This window comes from Pleurodeles waltl, chromosome 8 (genome assembly GCF_031143425.1).
Source record: "Pleurodeles waltl isolate 20211129_DDA chromosome 8, aPleWal1.hap1.20221129, whole genome shotgun sequence".
NCBI lineage: Eukaryota > Metazoa > Chordata > Amphibia > Caudata > Salamandridae > Pleurodeles > Pleurodeles waltl.
The window spans coordinates 267,695,537-267,712,853 of NC_090447.1; the positions used below are offsets into that span (position 1 = coordinate 267,695,537).

The following is a 17,317-nucleotide window of genomic DNA, read 5'->3' on the forward strand; positions in this document are numbered from 1 at the left end:
AAAAAGAATGTCATGGGTTCATATGATACTTGTTTTACTTATTTATACACATTTTCTACTTTGCAGCCTTGAAAAAGTGACATGGTGTGCCGAAACACGTGTTGTCTGTTCATAGATGATTTGACTGGTTATTGTATAGTTTGAGGAACAAGGATTGACTGATTGAAGAATCTGGCAACATGATTTATACTTCCAGCATTTAATAAACTCAATATGTGGACTGGGATCAACCTGGCTGTTTCTTTTTGAAGTTATTACTTTCAATTGTGGTGTGCTGTGAAGTGAAATGTATCTCCCAGTATGGGACAAAGCCCAGGCTGTGGGAGAGTCACTGTGGCTATGCAACTGTGGAGCTGTGCCCACTCCATGTACAACAGTAGATCCTGTCATGTCGCCAATATGATGCTCTAGTGGCAAAATGAGTGTAGTGTTTCATTATGGCTCACACCACAGTACATGTTGCTGGAGCCTAGGCTACCTAATGTGAGTAGGCTTGCATAGTCATTGTAGGCCATTAGCATGGTAGTGGGTTAGACTGCAGATGGATACAAAAGTGTGTAGTCATGTACCTGTACTTATTGGCTTGTGTGCTTTACACTTGTGGTGTGTTGACAAATTGACCAATTTTTGCTTGGTGTTTCTGACGTGTGTGACACAACCATTTGGGGAAAAAAACTGTGATTGTAATTGCTTGATTTATGTCTTGCATTCATGCAGGTCAATGCCCATCAGAAGAAGGAGATATGGAGAGCCATTGCCCGGAAGGTGCAAACACTGGGGATCCATAGCCGGCAGAGCACCTACTGTTGCAAGTGGTGGAAGGACCTGAAACGCTAGGCCTGGAAGATTGCAGAGGTGCAGCTGGGGCTGTCCTCCCCATGTGGGCGAGGCACACTCCAGACCATGACCCCCCTACTGACCTACATTCTGGCGGTGGCATACCCAGACCTTGATGGGCGTTTAATGGGAACACAACAGCCACAAGGGGTTGAGTACAGGGCATATTCCTGCCTGTCACATAGCCAGGTTAGTGTGTTAGGTTCTGACATCTCACCTTGATGATTAGGGATGAGCCATGTGTGACACAGTAGATGAGTAACTGTTTTTGTAGATAGGTATGTAGTGCATACTGATGCTCCTTGCCTATTGGCCCAGGGACCTCACACACAACTTTGTGCTCTCCATAAACAATTTACTCTTGAGGGACAACATATGGCTGTGTACATTGATGAATCAAGTAATGTTTGTTGTTGTTGTAGGTGTAAATCTTACGCTACAGACCACTACTCATCAGTATTACAGGTCAAACAAAAAGAAGTGATGGCTCACTGTCATCAGCCATGTGTCTGGTCAAGTGAGTAAATTGGCATCTGCCTCCCAGAGGCCACTTGTCTTGAGTGTGTGACAAGTGCTGGTGCCTCACTACTGCTTATCATGTGAATGTGGCCATCATACAAGTGACAGAGCATACATTGTTCTTCGGGTCATATACAGATCCGAGCTTTCCCCTGGAATATGGAAAATGTCAAGTTACATGATATGTGTGCCATCACTGTTGCCAACATTCCTCGTTCTTACATGTTAACATGTGTCCCTTTATCTTTTTAACAAAATGTGTGCTCTGCTGTTTCATGCATGGTCTATCTGCTTTCATGGGATAATTTATGTGTCCCTCACATATATGTGGATGCCAACCTGTGTGTGAAATAGGACATTTGCAATGGGGCTATATTTCATGTGGTGCTACAGATAGTACTGTGTCATCATTGATTGTTGGCTCACACATAGCCTCACACATCATAACATGTGATTTGGCATGTTCAACTGCAGTAGCAAAGAGGGACATGACAGGTAGGACTAGAGTGTGTACCCACAATTTGAATTTCTATGCCATTGATGTGGTATTGTGTGGAAAAGTGCACTACACATATGTAAAGGGGAAGATTCTTAACCTAACTGTTGGCATGCATTATTGAGAAATTTGCAGTTATGTTGGAATCATATGTGGTTGGTTACAACCATTAATCCATTGACATCAGGGTTTGCAGGATGAAAATGGAGACAGTTGTAGAGCTCCCCAATAGCAAAACATGTTGATGGCCTTCTACAAATACTTGCAAATCTTTGGGCCTCTCCAACATACAAAGGATTAATGACATCTACTGATACAATCAGAGTATGTCACTGTAGGGGGTGCTCAACATAAGTGGTGATTTCCCTGGGGCTTGCTGATTCATTGTGTTTTGGATTTTAGAGACATATCTCCCTGACATTTTCCCATTTTGTCTCCAGTGTCCATTTCCATGCCAAATGTGTAGCATATCTGAGCAACATTATTACTACCTCCATGACTCCATTATGACGCATTTCACATGTTGAAGTGTGTCTTGTTGATATGTTTCCAGTGTGACATGAGTATTTCCATGCCACCTTCTCCAGGCTACTGTACTGTTGTCAGCAACATGGCAGGTTTTAGGAACATCATTCCGTATTGTTGTGTTACTCTGTAAGTGATAAGTAGATAGCTGTATGACCTTGTGTGAGATCTGCGGGTATCAACTTAACTTTGGTCTACTGTTGTATGACAACAGGTAACTGTGGTCTACTACTTGTTCAATAGTTATTGTGATTGCACAACATCAGCCATGCAATTGTATTAGTCTGAGATCCTGATTTTCCTGTGGGCAACTGTTGACAGTTCAGATGCATGCATACATATGGTATGGTACATGTCGGAGTCACTTTTCATGGAGTTTGTAGCTGGGGACTACTTGACGTGATGGTAATGTTTGCCATTCACGGCTGTTGTTCAAGTGTGATCAGGAACATATGGTTACCCTTTTTCTCTCTGTATTTGCAACATCAGCCCAGGCAAGGGAAGGAGACAGGGCACAACCAAGTGGAGAAGCATCTGGCCACGGTACCTCCAGTCATGAGACCACATACACAGAGGGACCCAGTGGCCTGGAGGGTTAGGGGAGTGCCTCAGAGGAGACCGGATCTACATCCTCATCATCGGATTATACCTCCAGTGGCCACTCCCTAGTGGTGGCAGATCCATCGGGACCTACTTCTGAACCATTTTTGTCCACCACCCTCCCTACTGCTCCCCACCCAGTTAGTTGTGCCTGCTCAGCCAAGACGGTGGGCGTCTCATTTGCCTGCAAGCACCTCTGCCCGAGCCTCTGTTACCCCTCCTGCCCAGAGTGAGGAGGCTATTGACTTCCTGAGAACACTTCTGTGGGTCTGACTTCCATTGTGAATACCATCCAGGGGTTGGCCAGCCACCTTCAGCAGACCAGTGCTTTCCTAGGCCGGCATTCATAGTGCCACGTCTGGCCTACAGAGATCTTTTCAGACTCTGGCCTCCTCACTGATGCAGCCAGTCATGCCCCACATTCCTCCCCACCTCCACCTCCCTCTTCCAAATCCAAATTCCCCATTCCCCTACCTATCCCAAGGACACAGACACATCTGGACACAACCACCTCAACACACACAAGCAGCACACATCGACACAAACACCACAATACACACCGGCACACAGATACTCAAAATACACCCACAAACATGACATCAGCCATCACCTCACCAGACACTCCCACGACCCACACACCACATCCAATGTCCACACAGACATCACCACCACAGCCAGTGAAATATCCACCACATCCACCATACCTGTAGATACCACCCCAACACACACACATTCACAGTATCCAGCATACCCACAGGCACCACTCCAACCATCATCCAGCACCTCCACATCTCTGTCCCCAAGACACGCAAATGCCCATGCGTGCAACAGACACCAGCAAAATAGAAGCATACCTCACACATGTGCACACGCAACAACCGCTCTCAACCTCCAAATCCACAACCCCTTATGATGGCCATCCCCATGATCCAAAGGAGATTTTTCTTTTCAACCTCGCCCTTTCCCCTGTTACCTTCAAACCCCTCCCCCACACCGAGGAACCAACCCACATCCCAACCTATCCCTTCCACATCCAAGTCCTCCATTTTCACACCTGCGCCCCGCAAGCACCCTTATCCCTCCCCTAAGAAGAAACCCAACCCTCCAAAGAAACAGTCCACCCCTCCCAAACCAAAATTCACCCATCCCAAATCCAACCTCACACCCACAAGGATGACCCCTGAGGTGTCTGCCTACCCACTTGATTCCCCTTGCTGTGGAGGTTCCATGGAAGTGATTGGAGTCATGTGTGGGCACGACCGTGTGCATGGACATTAACTGGACAGGCCAATGGCCTTTGAAGTTAAAAACCCAAACAGTTGTTTTTTTCTACCTTTATGTTGTTCCTGAGTAACTTGTGTTGTATGCCTAGAGTTGTGTTTGTTTCAGTCTGATTGCTGATCCATTTGCTGTTGTTTGCAAAATATGACTTTATGGGCAGTGCTGGTGTCACCCAGGACAAGGATAGATGTTGACTGTATAGATATGTGTTTGGTAATGCAATTGTGGTGTCACTGCATTGTGTTCTGTTTGGTATGATAAGTATTTCATCTTACGTTGTCCAACATCAGCAAGTATGTTCTTAGACAAGTCTAAGAACATAAATGCTGACAAGTCTAAGAACATACATGGATTATCCATGTAGAAGCTAGAATTATGTATGTACAGACATGGAAAGACAACAGTCCATGGCATGTGTGCAATGTGCAGGTGTCAGTTGTATTGGTAGATGCTATGTTGCTCTGTTGTTGCAGTTGCGTGACACAATGTTGTGTATACTTCACTGTGTCCAGGCAGTCTGTGCTGCCTGATGGTGATGGCTGGACTGCGGTGATCTTTGCTACATAGGCCCACCGTAATACAGTGGTCCAACCGCCATGCCGATGGAGGTCGGACCGCAGCTGCCATGGTGTTGCACAGACCACCAAACTCGTAATCAGATCCTAGTCTTTATCTCAGTCTACCTAAGGGACACATTTGTTGCCATAAGATAGTGATAAATTCAGTAGCACTACTGGTTATCAAAGTCAAGGATAAGTACTTTCACAAGCTGTTTTATGACTACATTAAATACTGGTTGACAGCCACACATAATTCAAACCCTTTGAGACTACACTTTAGAATTTCTATTTTCAAGGACTCCTCTAAATGACAAATTGCTTTTCCAGCTATTTTCAACTCTGCCACAGAGATTGTGTGTTATTAAGAACTATTTCAGCAGCAGCTGCAAAACGTTTACTGCAAAAGGGTTGGGGTCAATGGCGTGACAGGGACTGAGAGGGAGTGCACAGCACACCCCCTCAGTGCGCATGTGTGTTTGGCCAGTCGTCTCGGGCCGGCCAAACATACATGCACAGTAGGCTGTGTCCAACCCGGCACCGAAGTGCAGGTTTGGAGAGAGCAGGCAGAGGCTCTCCTTCCAATCCTACCACTGCTTTCATTCTGCTGTTAGCATGAAAGCAGCAGTAGGGCTGAATGAAGGCCGGCCGGGAGCCTGAGCCTGTGCCTGCAGATGAGGAGAGGGGAGCAGTTCTGAGGTCGCACGGCACGGCACGGCACAGCGCAGCGAAACAGGTACGTTTTTTCTTTTTAATTTATTTATGAATTTTTCGCGCAACCCCCCCACCCTGCACCGCCCGCCCCTTCTCCCTCCAGTGAGTTGTGACTAAAAATACTATTAACATCTAAAGTGCTTTGCTTAACATGCACAGAAACTCTGCACTTTAGCACCTAAACACCGTTATGTTTCATTATATAAGTGCAACTACAATACAATGAGGTAAATGTCTCAAAATTAAATTGCTATAGCACTACATTAAAAGCAATGATAGATGCCCCTGATGCTATTAATAAAGCACGCATTAATTTACAACTGGAAGCAGGTGAAGGCGGAAGAGTTAAGGACAAACACTGGATAACAACATGGGTGCTGCAATACCTGACACTAACTAAGTGCTTCTGGAAGTGCTGAAGCATGCAGAATGAGCGGGTACCAACCAAAGGCATAGAGGAAAGGTGAAAAATATAATGGAAGGATATTCGTTAATTTTTACAGGTATTTGTTTTTGTTATTCAATCACATATACAAATGTAAATAATTTTTATTAAACATGCATCAACAAATATGCAGCAAATATTTGTGAAATCCATGAAAACATTTGTTTTATTTTAACCTTGTGTAACTTGCTAAACATTTAAGTCAAAATATATATATTTTTGTAAGAAATTGCATACTCAGTTTCTCTAGTGAAGTAGGACGTTATGGACGGTTCTGTCTCTTAGGGCCAGATGTAGCAAGCATTTTGCGCCTCGCAAACTGCGAAAAACGCAGTTTGCGAGGCGCAAAAGGCCAAACGCGATGCAGAGTCACATTTTGCGAGTCGGTACCGACTCGCAAAATGTGATTCCGACTCGCAAATAGGAAGGGGTGTTCCCTTCCTACTTGCGACCGCATCGCAATGTTGAGTTGCTTTGTGACCGCAAAAGCGGTCGCAAACCAACTCGCAGTTACCATCCACTTGAAGTGGATGGTAACTCATTCGCAAAAGGGAAGGGGTCCCCATGGGACCCCTTCCCCTTGGTGAATGCAAAAGAAAATATTTTTCAGAGCAGGCAGTGGTCCTCTGGACCACTGCCTACTCTGAAAAAAACGAAACTAAATGGTTTCGGTATTTTTTCTTTTTGCAGCTCGTTTTCCTTTAAGGAAAACGGACTGCAAAAAGAAAAAAAAAAACTGCTTTATTTAAAAGCAGTCACAGACATGGTGGTCTGCTGTCTCCAGCAGGCCACCATCCCTGTGAGTGCCTAGACTCGCTATGTGGTCGCAGTCTTTGCGACCCCATATTGAGTCGCAGAAGGTGTCTGAGACACCTTTCTGCATTTCATTTTGCGAGTTGCAAATTGCGAGTCGCTAGTACTCGCAATTTGCAACTCGCAAAATGAAAGCTACCTACATCTGGCCCTTAATGTATTAGGAATATCACTCTTGTGGTTTCAGAAGCTTAAATAAAGTGTGGGTAACAGTTTCATGCCAAAAACAACAAATGTGCACAGCCTCTGCTTTCAGGCGCCATCAATTCTAAAGGCTCGTTTTGTGGAGGTCTCTTACGTTTTCTTTCATTATATGCCTGGGGCATGTCATCTTTAAATGCTGGGTTGTGTTATTTGGGTTCATTGGGCGAGGTGTTCTGTTACTGAATGCCTTAGTGACTTTTTGTACATATTTGTTTGTAATTTGTACTGTGCACCATGTTGATAGACCATTATTTCTAAAGGGAAATATTCGATACCTTTAAAAGTTAATAGGTATTCTTTACTAAAAAGGAATGCAGATCGCTCTTTACCAATGACATGAAAAGCTTTGGTTGATGAGATAGCAATACATTTGCCTACACACTTTTTCTCTTGGTGAACAAGTACCATTTATTTCATAGAAAAATATTTCCTTCTGTGCCCTTATATTGGAGTGCTAAGTACAAAGCATGTTTATGAGATTTGTAATTCAGTTGTATGAGTCGCTATGCATGCTATGTTGCCTAGGTGATGAACCTGCCAGGGTTCACCTTCGATGATGAGACTAGATAAATTAAAATGCGCAAACAAGGAGAAGGAATAGCAGCAATGAAAAAATCTGAAATACTCTAGATCTAAATGACCTTCTATCTCAGTCATTTAAGGTGAGATGGATTAAAAAAAAAGTAAGGGCCCAATTCACAAAGGTAAACTTAGACTTTTGGTCTAAGTTTAGACCAAATATCTAAGTTTATGACTTTTCGGTATTCACAAAGGTAAGTTAGTAGCAGTATTTTTACATCCGCACTGCCCCATGTGTGGAGATTCCACTCCTGGTGCGCAGATTACACTCTAGGTGCAGAGAGGACCAAGGGCCAGATGTAGGAAACACTTTGCGAGTCGCAAACGGCAAAATCTGCCGTTTGCGACTCGCAAATGCGTGTTTCCTATGCAGAAATGCATTTTGCGAGTCGTTACCGACTCGCAAAATGCATTTCCGAATCGCAAATAGGAAGGGGTGTTCCCTTCCTATTTGCGAGTCGCAGTGGTATGCAACTCCATTTGCGACCGCGTACGCGGTCGCAAATGGAGTCGCAGTTACCATCCACTTCAAGTGGATGGTAACCCACTCGCAAATTGGAAGGGGTCCCCATGGGACCCCTTCCAGTTTGAGACTGGACCCCAAAATATTTTTTCAGGGCAGGGAGTGGTCCAAGGGACCACTCCCTGCCCTGAAAAAACCGAAACAAAAGGTTTCGGATTTTTTTAAATGCAGCTCGTTTTCCCTTAGGGAAAACGGGCTACATTTAAAAAAAAAAAAAATGCTTTATTGAAAAGGCAGGTTGCCAACATGGAGGCCTGCTGACGTCAGCAGGCCTCCATGTTAGCGAGTGCCTATACTCGCAATGGGGCCGCAATTTGCGACCCACTTCATGAATATTCATGAGGTGGGTCATTGCGACCCCATTGCGAGTTGCAGACGGTGTCTGAGACACCGTACTGCATAGCAATTTGCGACTTGCAAATTGCGAGTCGCAGGGACTCGCAATTTGCAAGTTGCAAATTGCTCTCTTCCTACATCTGGCCCCAAATGTCTAAGTTTAGTTTTGTGAATAGGGCCCTAAGACTTTATGTCACATGAATAGAAGTAATCTCTCACAAAACTGTGAAATAGAAATTACCGCAAACATCAGAAAACAAAATATAAAACTTTCTGCAAAATGGACTACCTCATTCATCAATCGCCTCAACACCCAACACTACAGGCCATACTTCTATTGTCATGGTTAGTACGTCTACTCTGGAATAAAGGTACTGGCTCAGTATTAAGGCTGTGTTACGTCTTCTGATGTCTGCTAGCAAATGTGATGTGTGGTGTATGAAATAATTGTAGATATTAGTTGTGAAGCAGTATATTAGAGTTGAGCTTGAGTCCGTGATTGGCCCTAGATTTTGCCTGTGCCCTCTCTACTGAAACTTCATGATTACCTAAGTTATTGGTGGAAAGACAGTCGCAAAAAGGATATCCCTCCCTGTCAGTCTCTAATTGGTAAAAGAATAAGGGGCATATTTATACTCTGTTTGCGCCAAATTGACGCAAATTGGGCACAAACCTAACACCATATTTATACTTTGACGCCCAACCCTGCGAACGTCAAAAATCAGCAGTGTGCTGCATTTTCTGGATGCGTGAAACCGCCTTGCGTTAATGACATGCAAGGTAGGTGTTCCCGTCCAAAAAATGACTTTAAGGCCTGTGCGTCTTATTTATACTCGCCTGCCTGGTGCGTTGGAATGTCGTTAGCCGGCGGTAAATTTTTTGACGCAAACCAGCGCTTGCGCTGGTTTGAGTCAAAAAGTATAAATATGGCTCTAAGTTCCAGGACCCAATGTTTTGCTAAGAAGCTTGCAGCTGATGCTACAGAATGTCGAGGGTTCGGAATACCACAGCTGCATATTCTTCATTTGTCCTCATGCCTCTTTCATCCTCCACCAAACACTCCCTGTCTCATTATCTCACTATTTCAGATTCTTTTTTATCTATGCTTTCTTGCCTTGATACTGTTGTCCATCTTTTTTCCTAATTTTTTCTTCTTTTTGTGTTTTTCTCTTTCTTGCTGTAGGTGAAAGTCTGATGCTGAAAAGTTAGTATTGGGCCTGAAAAAAGAGTGCTGATGGGCCCCACCTGGAACCAGTGGTTCAAATTAAGCACTTTACCCATCACAAAGAACATATTTTTTCAGATGACCTCCTGGATCGCAAAAACCAGATGGGATGTGGGAGACTCACTGTGGGAAATAGTTGTTTTAATTGAGGGGGTGAGATAAGCCTACTCGAGCAACAACCATGATCCTTGTCAGGGTGAACTAAAAATCACAAAATTAACCTGTGTTTAAAGTCACAAAATTAACTTGTGCTTAACGTGGCACAAAAGCAGTCAGGCTTACCCAAGAGGCAATGTGTAATGTATTTGTGCAGCAGTCTGCAACGGAGCACGGTTCAGATACACAGAGTGGATTGGGCCCAGGCTCGGCTTACCTTTGGACCTAGAAGAAGTTTGAAGAAAAAGTTGCTGAGAAGGTAATACTCTGCTCGTCAGTGTCCGAGGAGGAGGTGTCATAGTTGAAGAACTGCTGGAAAAAGTCACAGTGAAGATTTCTATGCTCGGACTTTGTCACTTTTTTGGAAGTTGAAAGTCTCTGGGAGGACAAAGCTGCAGGCTGTAGTTGATGAGGATCAACAAGAAGGGATAGTCCTTCTGAGATTTGCTGCTGCTGAGAAGAATGTAGAGTGAACTACCACGAAGATGGGTCAACCAGTGAAGCACCTTGGGAGGGTCAGTGAGCAGGTAGGTCCTGGTCTCCTGCCACTTTCCAGACCACTTTTTTGGTGTGATATTTTCTAAGTCTTACGTTTCCGTTTTTGGCACTTTGGGCATCTTCAGCTCAACTTCCTCAATGGTCCATGATTGGTGGATTACCTCTTGGAGTGCCGGACTCACTTCAGGCAGGCACCAATTGCAGGTTCAAGGTTGTTGGAGCCTGTTGTTTCACTGTGGAGCTGAACAGGAGGCCAGCCAACTAGCCCTTGAGTTTATTCTGGTAGTCCAGTGATCAAGCAGCAAGGCAGGTCTCAAGCAGGGGACAGTCCTCTGAGGAAGCAAGGCAAGTTTAAATCAGCAGAACAGTCATCTGGTATCAGCAAGGCAGTCCTCTGAAGAATGAAAGAGGCCTCAGGGAGCAGGGCAGTTCTATGACGTCCAATTTCTATACCAAACTTTGAAGTGGGAGAAACATCTAGGTCTCTCTAAATCTAGTTCAGAAAATGTCCTACCTCCCTTTGCCCAGTGTGCAAGAGGTCTGGGGTGACAAAAGGCTGTTGTCAAGTTCTTTGTGAATGTGCTTGAGGCAGTCCTTTGAAATGTACGTGGGGCAGAGAACCCCTTCTATCCTGCCACTATGACCTTCCAGCCAACACCTAGTTCCCCTTTAGTCTCCCTATTATGGAGGAATATTCAAAGGCCAACTGCTGCTCTAGTCATAACTATATGACTCAGCATTCTGGATACCGGCAGCAAATTGTTAGCCCAAGAAAATGTCAACTTTTTAAAAGTGGCATTTTCAGAATTGTGACTTAAAATCTGACTTTACCATTATGGAGGATTTTACATTAGAGTCCATTTGTGATCAAACATGACTTTGCTACCAGTTCCCACTCAAAAGTTAGCACTTATTAAATGTAATAAGATAAACCAATTGTATCTTAAGGGACAGGTAGGGGTTACAGTAATGAACAATTATTGTAAGATCCTTTCACTACCAGAACATGTAGAACTGAAAAGTACACATCCAACTTTTTAAGTACACTGCACACTGCCCTATGTGCTGTTTGAGGCCTACCTTATGGGTGAATTATATGTATTAAAAAGGAAGGTTTAAGCTTGGTAAAATATTTAATTTTCTAAATTCAATTGGCAGTTTAAAACTACAAACAGGCTGCAATGGCAGGCCTAGGATATGTTTTAAAAGGCTACTTAAGTGAGTGGTTTAAAACTGCAAACAGGCTGCAATGGCAGGCCTAGGATATGTTTTAAAAGGCTACTTAAGCGAGTGGCACAATAAGTGCGGCTTGCCCACTAGTTGCATTTGATTTAAAGGACGTGGGTGCATATAGTACAACAATTATGGGGACTAAAATGAAATGTGACAATTGGGTGTAATCAACTTTTACAATGTCTAAAGGAGTTAGCATAAGCACGTTATCACTAGTTAGCAGTGACAAAGTGCATAGAATCCTATGCCGACAAAGCAATAACATCTGTGCAGATATTATTGCTGCTTTCTCCAGATTAACCTGCATCTTTCAGAACATATATTTTACCCCAGGGCTAGTAACCAGCCCAACAACACTTCCTTTTCCCCTCCTCTGTCATTGAGAAGCCTATAGTGTGTCTTTAGTGGCATCTCTTGTTCCCATCATAGTAGTTAGAATTTCAGCTGATGTGTCCATGAAGTATCAAGTTTCTGTGGACTCTTTTCCTTTGATCGGAAGTTGTAGCCAGAGTAGTCACTGATGAGTAGATGGTATGGTCCAGAGAGAGAGTCTGTGAATGGAAAGGAATATGCATTTGTTGGTTTACATAATTTGCTATGATGGAAAAACAAATGCTGAAATGGCTGAAAATACTCAGGTGCTCTCAGAGTGGAACTTGACTGCTATGATCATGTTGGATCAGTCCCATTTAACAAGACATGTACTGGTATCTGTGTCATTTCATGAAAGATGCAGCACAAACAAAGTTACCTCAAGAAGTATTTAACATTTACAATCTAAAATTATTTTTTGTGCAGCTGATGAGCTTTAATTCTTGCCCATGGATTTGATGCTCAACCTGATATTGTTTTGAGGGAGAAAAGGAGACCTATTGTAAACTGTGAAAATCAATGATTTCATGTATACTGATAACGTATCACATTTCCATGGTGCAAACAGGATTATAATACATAACCAGAACATATACCCATTAGAAAAACAATAACAAGGGGTTAGTTGGACATTCGTTTCATGATAACATATAAATATTGAAGAGGGTCCTGTGACTCACATGAACTCATATTTAGAACAACAAGTTTAGCTTCTATTATCTAGGAAGAAGAATTTATGAAGGAAATTTATAACCTTTTTATGGGGAGGCCAAGGAAGGGGTCATGGTCAAATCAGAAAACAGAGGCGAGACCAAAGGACAGACAATTTCTCAATCATATCAGCAGAGGGAGGTGAATAGAAGGGAACCCTCATACAGATATAGCTGTGAACCTTCCTATCAATGAGCTTTATGATGCACTGAAAGAAGTACTAAATAAATTACTTAGGTTTGTTTCAACTAACAGACATGACTCCTTCGGAATATGAATAGAATCACAACATTGTTCCATAAACATAATGTTAGAAATGGGGCCTCTGGTTGGTAGTCAGTTTGCACTCTGTACAAGCAGGGACCTTCACTCTAGTCAGGATAATGGAGGTACACACTTAAGATAACTCCTGCTTACTCCCCTGGTAGCTTGGCACAAGCAGTCAGGCTTATCTCAAAGGCAATGTGTAAAGTATTTGAAACCAAAACAAACAGTAATACAGTGGAAACATTACAAAATTGACACAACACCAGTTTAGAAAAATAGGAAATATTTATCTAAATCAAACAAGAATAAAACAACAAAAATCCAACATACTCAAGTAAAGTTAAGAATGTTACAATTAAAAAGAGTCTTACTCCACAGAAAACAATGAATGTGTTGCTTTTACACAAGGAGCCTGGTTTGCATAAAAAATAAAGCTGCACAGACCAGCGTGTGTCATAAAAGTCAGCGATGTGTTGATTTCTTAGTTGCAAGTGAGGCCATTCGTCATTTCTTCTCAGGTCGGGTTGGCGATGTAGTGTTTTTCTGCCCCGCAAGAGAGTGATGCGTCGATTTCTGTATGGGCACCTCAGATCCACGCAAGTTTACGTTGATTATGATGCCCAGTAATAATGCACGCGAAATCCGGCTGCACAGTGATGAAGAACCACGCAGGGTGGTGGTTCTGTTGATTTTAGCAGCTGCAAGTCGGTGTTGCATCAATTTCCCAGTCGCAATGCAGGTGATTCACGGATTTCCCAGCCGTCATGCATGGTACATCGTTTTTAGAGCCACGATGCAGGTGGTGTGTCATTTTTTGCCACACACTGCTCCTGTGTGTGCATTTCCGCCTTGGTTCCCCAGCTTTACCTTTCAAGGGCCCAGGGACTGGAGTGGGAACCACTTGGCAGAGTAGGAATCTCAGCAGAGAGTCCAGGTGATGGCAGAGGAAGTCTTTGATGGTTCTGAGACTTCAAAACAGGAGGCAAGCACAGTCTAAGCCCTTGGAGACACTTCACAGGCAGGAAAATACCACATAGTCCAGTCTTTGCCCTCTTTCATAAGAATTCAATTTTTTTAAAAAGAAAGAACAAATATTCTCAAACAAAAAAACATGCCTGAATAAGAGATCTAAGTTTACAATGTGACTAACAAGATAACTCCTGTAATTATGTCCTTTTAAAATTTTAAAAAGCATTACTGATGGACTTGGAAGTGGCAGAAGTAAAAAAAAACACCTTATTGAGTATTGATAGAGAACCTCTTGCAGTTCTATCTAATAATGACAAAATTATTATAAAATAAGCAGACAAAGAAGGCCCTATTGTTACCCAAGATCTGGCTACATACAGGAAAGTACTATTGATGGGTAAACATATTGTAACTGTTGGCTTACAAAATTATGTGAAATTCCATGAAAAAATATGGAATTATACATTTGTGGTGAAATGTGATTTGCTTGTATCTCGTGTCACTGTTTTGTCTGTGTGTTTACCTCACATTGAAAAGCCTTGTGACATATCAAAAGGAGACTGGTTCAAGTAAAAAATGTCTCTTTCTGGGCGAACCAATTCCCACTGGTACCTGGCAATGCTTTTTAGAGTGACATGTTTGCTCAGGAATACCACAACTTTGTGTTATGTGTTATTGTGGGAATTTCATACATTTCACACAGATTTCTGGAATTGTGTGAATTGTGATGACATAATTGATATTTTCCCCAGGCCCAGATAGAACATAGCAGCCTATTAGCAGATCTCAAAAGTTACAAAAAACTCCAGCAAAATCTAACATAGGACACACATGCAGAATGGCTCTCAAAAAAGAGGAGGGGGGCTCCATAGTACAGAAGAGCCAGTATGATCACTGTTAGGTGTCATGTGGTGTCTGCAGAGCTTATTATTCCTAATGCAATGACAAACTTAGTGACAACTAGGCAAGCCACTACCCTTTGGGATGGTTTGAGGTCTCTAGTTTTCTGAGAGTAGTTATGAGTTCAGGTATTTCTGCCAGGTGACTGTCTCCTAGAGAATGACCTGGAGAAAACTATTTAGAAAGAGGTAGAGCTCAGATCACATGCTGAGATACCCGGACTGCTTAAGTTGGTGCTATTGACCACACAGTCCAAGGCAGCCGATCAGGGGAGTCAGAAGAATTTAAGCCTGAAACAGTGGCCTAGGTTCACGCTGTCACAACTGTGTCCAGGAGTTTGACACTGAGAGCCTAGCAGCTTAAATTAGGCTTATGTCAGGCAAATTACAGTTCATTTGGTTGATCATGAGTTCAAAGAAAAGATATGTGAACACTCAAAGATGTTAGAACCCTCTGGTCCAAAAACTAAAGAAACTTGAACTGGCTTGTTATTCAGTTAGACACAACATATTGTTCTGAGATTTTTAGATTCTTTTGGAGTTAGTGGCCATCTTGGGAACAGTGGGCTATGAAACCCACTCCTACCTAAGATTGCCCACCTATTGTTCTAAACTCTTAACTGAAGGTAAGATGTCCTTGAGATTCTCTCTAGGTGTTTCCAGTGCTTCCTGAACTCAACACCAAATTCTTTCTGCACATAAACGAAGATCCAGCGAAGAGAACCTCCTCATTGTCCTACAGAGGAAGAGAAAGAAAACATTGGACATCAGACTACAGTATCTTAAACTTTATAGTAGTATGCACATGTGCAGCATTAAAAAAGGAAAGGAATCTTACAGTTCTCAATTTGGGTAGTCTTGGATGGGTCATGAACCCCTTTGAACTGAGCAAATCTCTGAAAGAAGAAAGTACAGGGTTTTACTATGTAAACATTGGTGATTGATGTGTGTTTCGAAGGAAAAAATAGTTAACAAATCAGCCTTTGTAGTTTTCCTTTCTTAAAAGTTGAATCTTATATACAATTGCAGAATGGCAATTTAGTAACGCTTGAGATATAAACAGTGCAAGAGGAATCATTCTATGATTTCAAATTAAGAAGTCAAGGGATTAAGTCAGTTACTGATGGTGGATCTTCCCAGAGAAATCAAGAGGCGAGAATCATGAATAGGGAGTTTTGCATACTGGGTGGGAAATGAACTAGCACAGTACAACACAGTAAATCATTTCCCTTCTAGGAATTCTATTCCAGAGTTAACCCAAAAATCACGTCACAGAGTTACCCTATAAGGTAGTGTTAGACTTTGCATCCTTGACGACGTCTCCCCTAACTTTTTGCCTCTGTTTCCCAGGTTGTTGATTTATGCTGGACTCGGTTTTTACTGTTTTTTTTACTCTAGGCACTTTACCACTGCTATCCAGAGCTCTAGCACAAGAGAATCTGGAAGCAAGCCAGGCAGACATGAAATGGTGGTATGACCAGAATGCCACTCTGGTCGAGTTTCAGCCTGGGCAAAAAATGTGGGTAATGGCACAAGTAGACCCAGGGTCCTCCAGGACAAGTGGACTAGGCCATTTGAGGTGGTGGAGCGCAAGAGCGAAGTCACCTACCTGGTGGACTTGCCGACTCCCAGGAACCCTTTAAGGGTCCTGCATGTAAACAGACTCAATCAATCAATCAATCAATCATTGAATTTATAAAGCGCTCTACGTACCCGTTAGGGTTTCAAGGCACTGGGGGGCTGTTGTTACTGATCGAAGAGCCAGGTCTTGAGGAGTCTTCTGAAGGTGAGTAGGTCTTGGGTCTCTCGCAGGTTGGTAGGGAGCGTTTCCAGGTTTTGGTGGCGAGGTATGAGAAGGATCTGTCGCCGGAGGTCTTTCGGTGGATGCGGGCGACGACGGCGAGGGCGAGGTTTGCGGAGCGGAGCTGACGGGTGGGGTTGTAGAAGCTGAGTCTGTTCTTCAGGTAGGTTGGTCCGGTGTCGTGGAGTGCTTTGTGAGCGTGGGTAAGAAGCTTGAAAGTGATCCTCTTGTCCACGGGGAGCCAGTGTAGGTTTCTCAGGTGGTGGGAGATGTGGCTGCGGCGGGGTACGTCGAGGATCAGCTGGGCGGAGGCATTTTGGATGCGTTGGAGGCTTAGTAGGTCTTTTGCTGGGATGCCTGTGTAGAGTGCATTGCCGTAGTCTAGCCTGCTGCTGACGAGGGCCTGTGTCAGCGTTCTTCTTGTTTCTGTCGGGATCCACTTGATGATCCTACGGAGCATGCGGAGTGTGTTGTAGCAGGAGGAGGAGACTGCGTTGACCTGTTTAGACATGGTGAGGGAGGAGTCGAGGACGAAGCCCAGGTTGCGTGCGTGGTTGGTTGGTGTCGGTGGGGTTCCTAGTGCGGTAGGCCACCAGGAGTCGTCCCAGGTGGAGGGGGTGGGTCCTAGGATGAGGACCTCCGTCTTGTCCGAATTGAGTTTCAGACGGCTGCTTTTCATCAATTCGGCGATGGATTCCATTCCCTCGTGGAGGTTGGTTTTGGCTGTGCGTGGGTCTTTGGTGAGCGAAAGGATGAG

At 43.6% G+C, this 17,317-nt stretch overlaps 1 pseudogene; it reads left to right on the forward strand.

Annotated features, from left to right (window-relative positions):
* The first annotated feature begins 6,511 nt into the window (after positions 1-6,511).
* Positions 6,512-6,632, forward strand: LOC138252485 (small nucleolar RNA SNORA35; annotated as a pseudogene).
* The last annotated feature ends 10,685 nt before the right edge of the window (positions 6,633-17,317 follow it).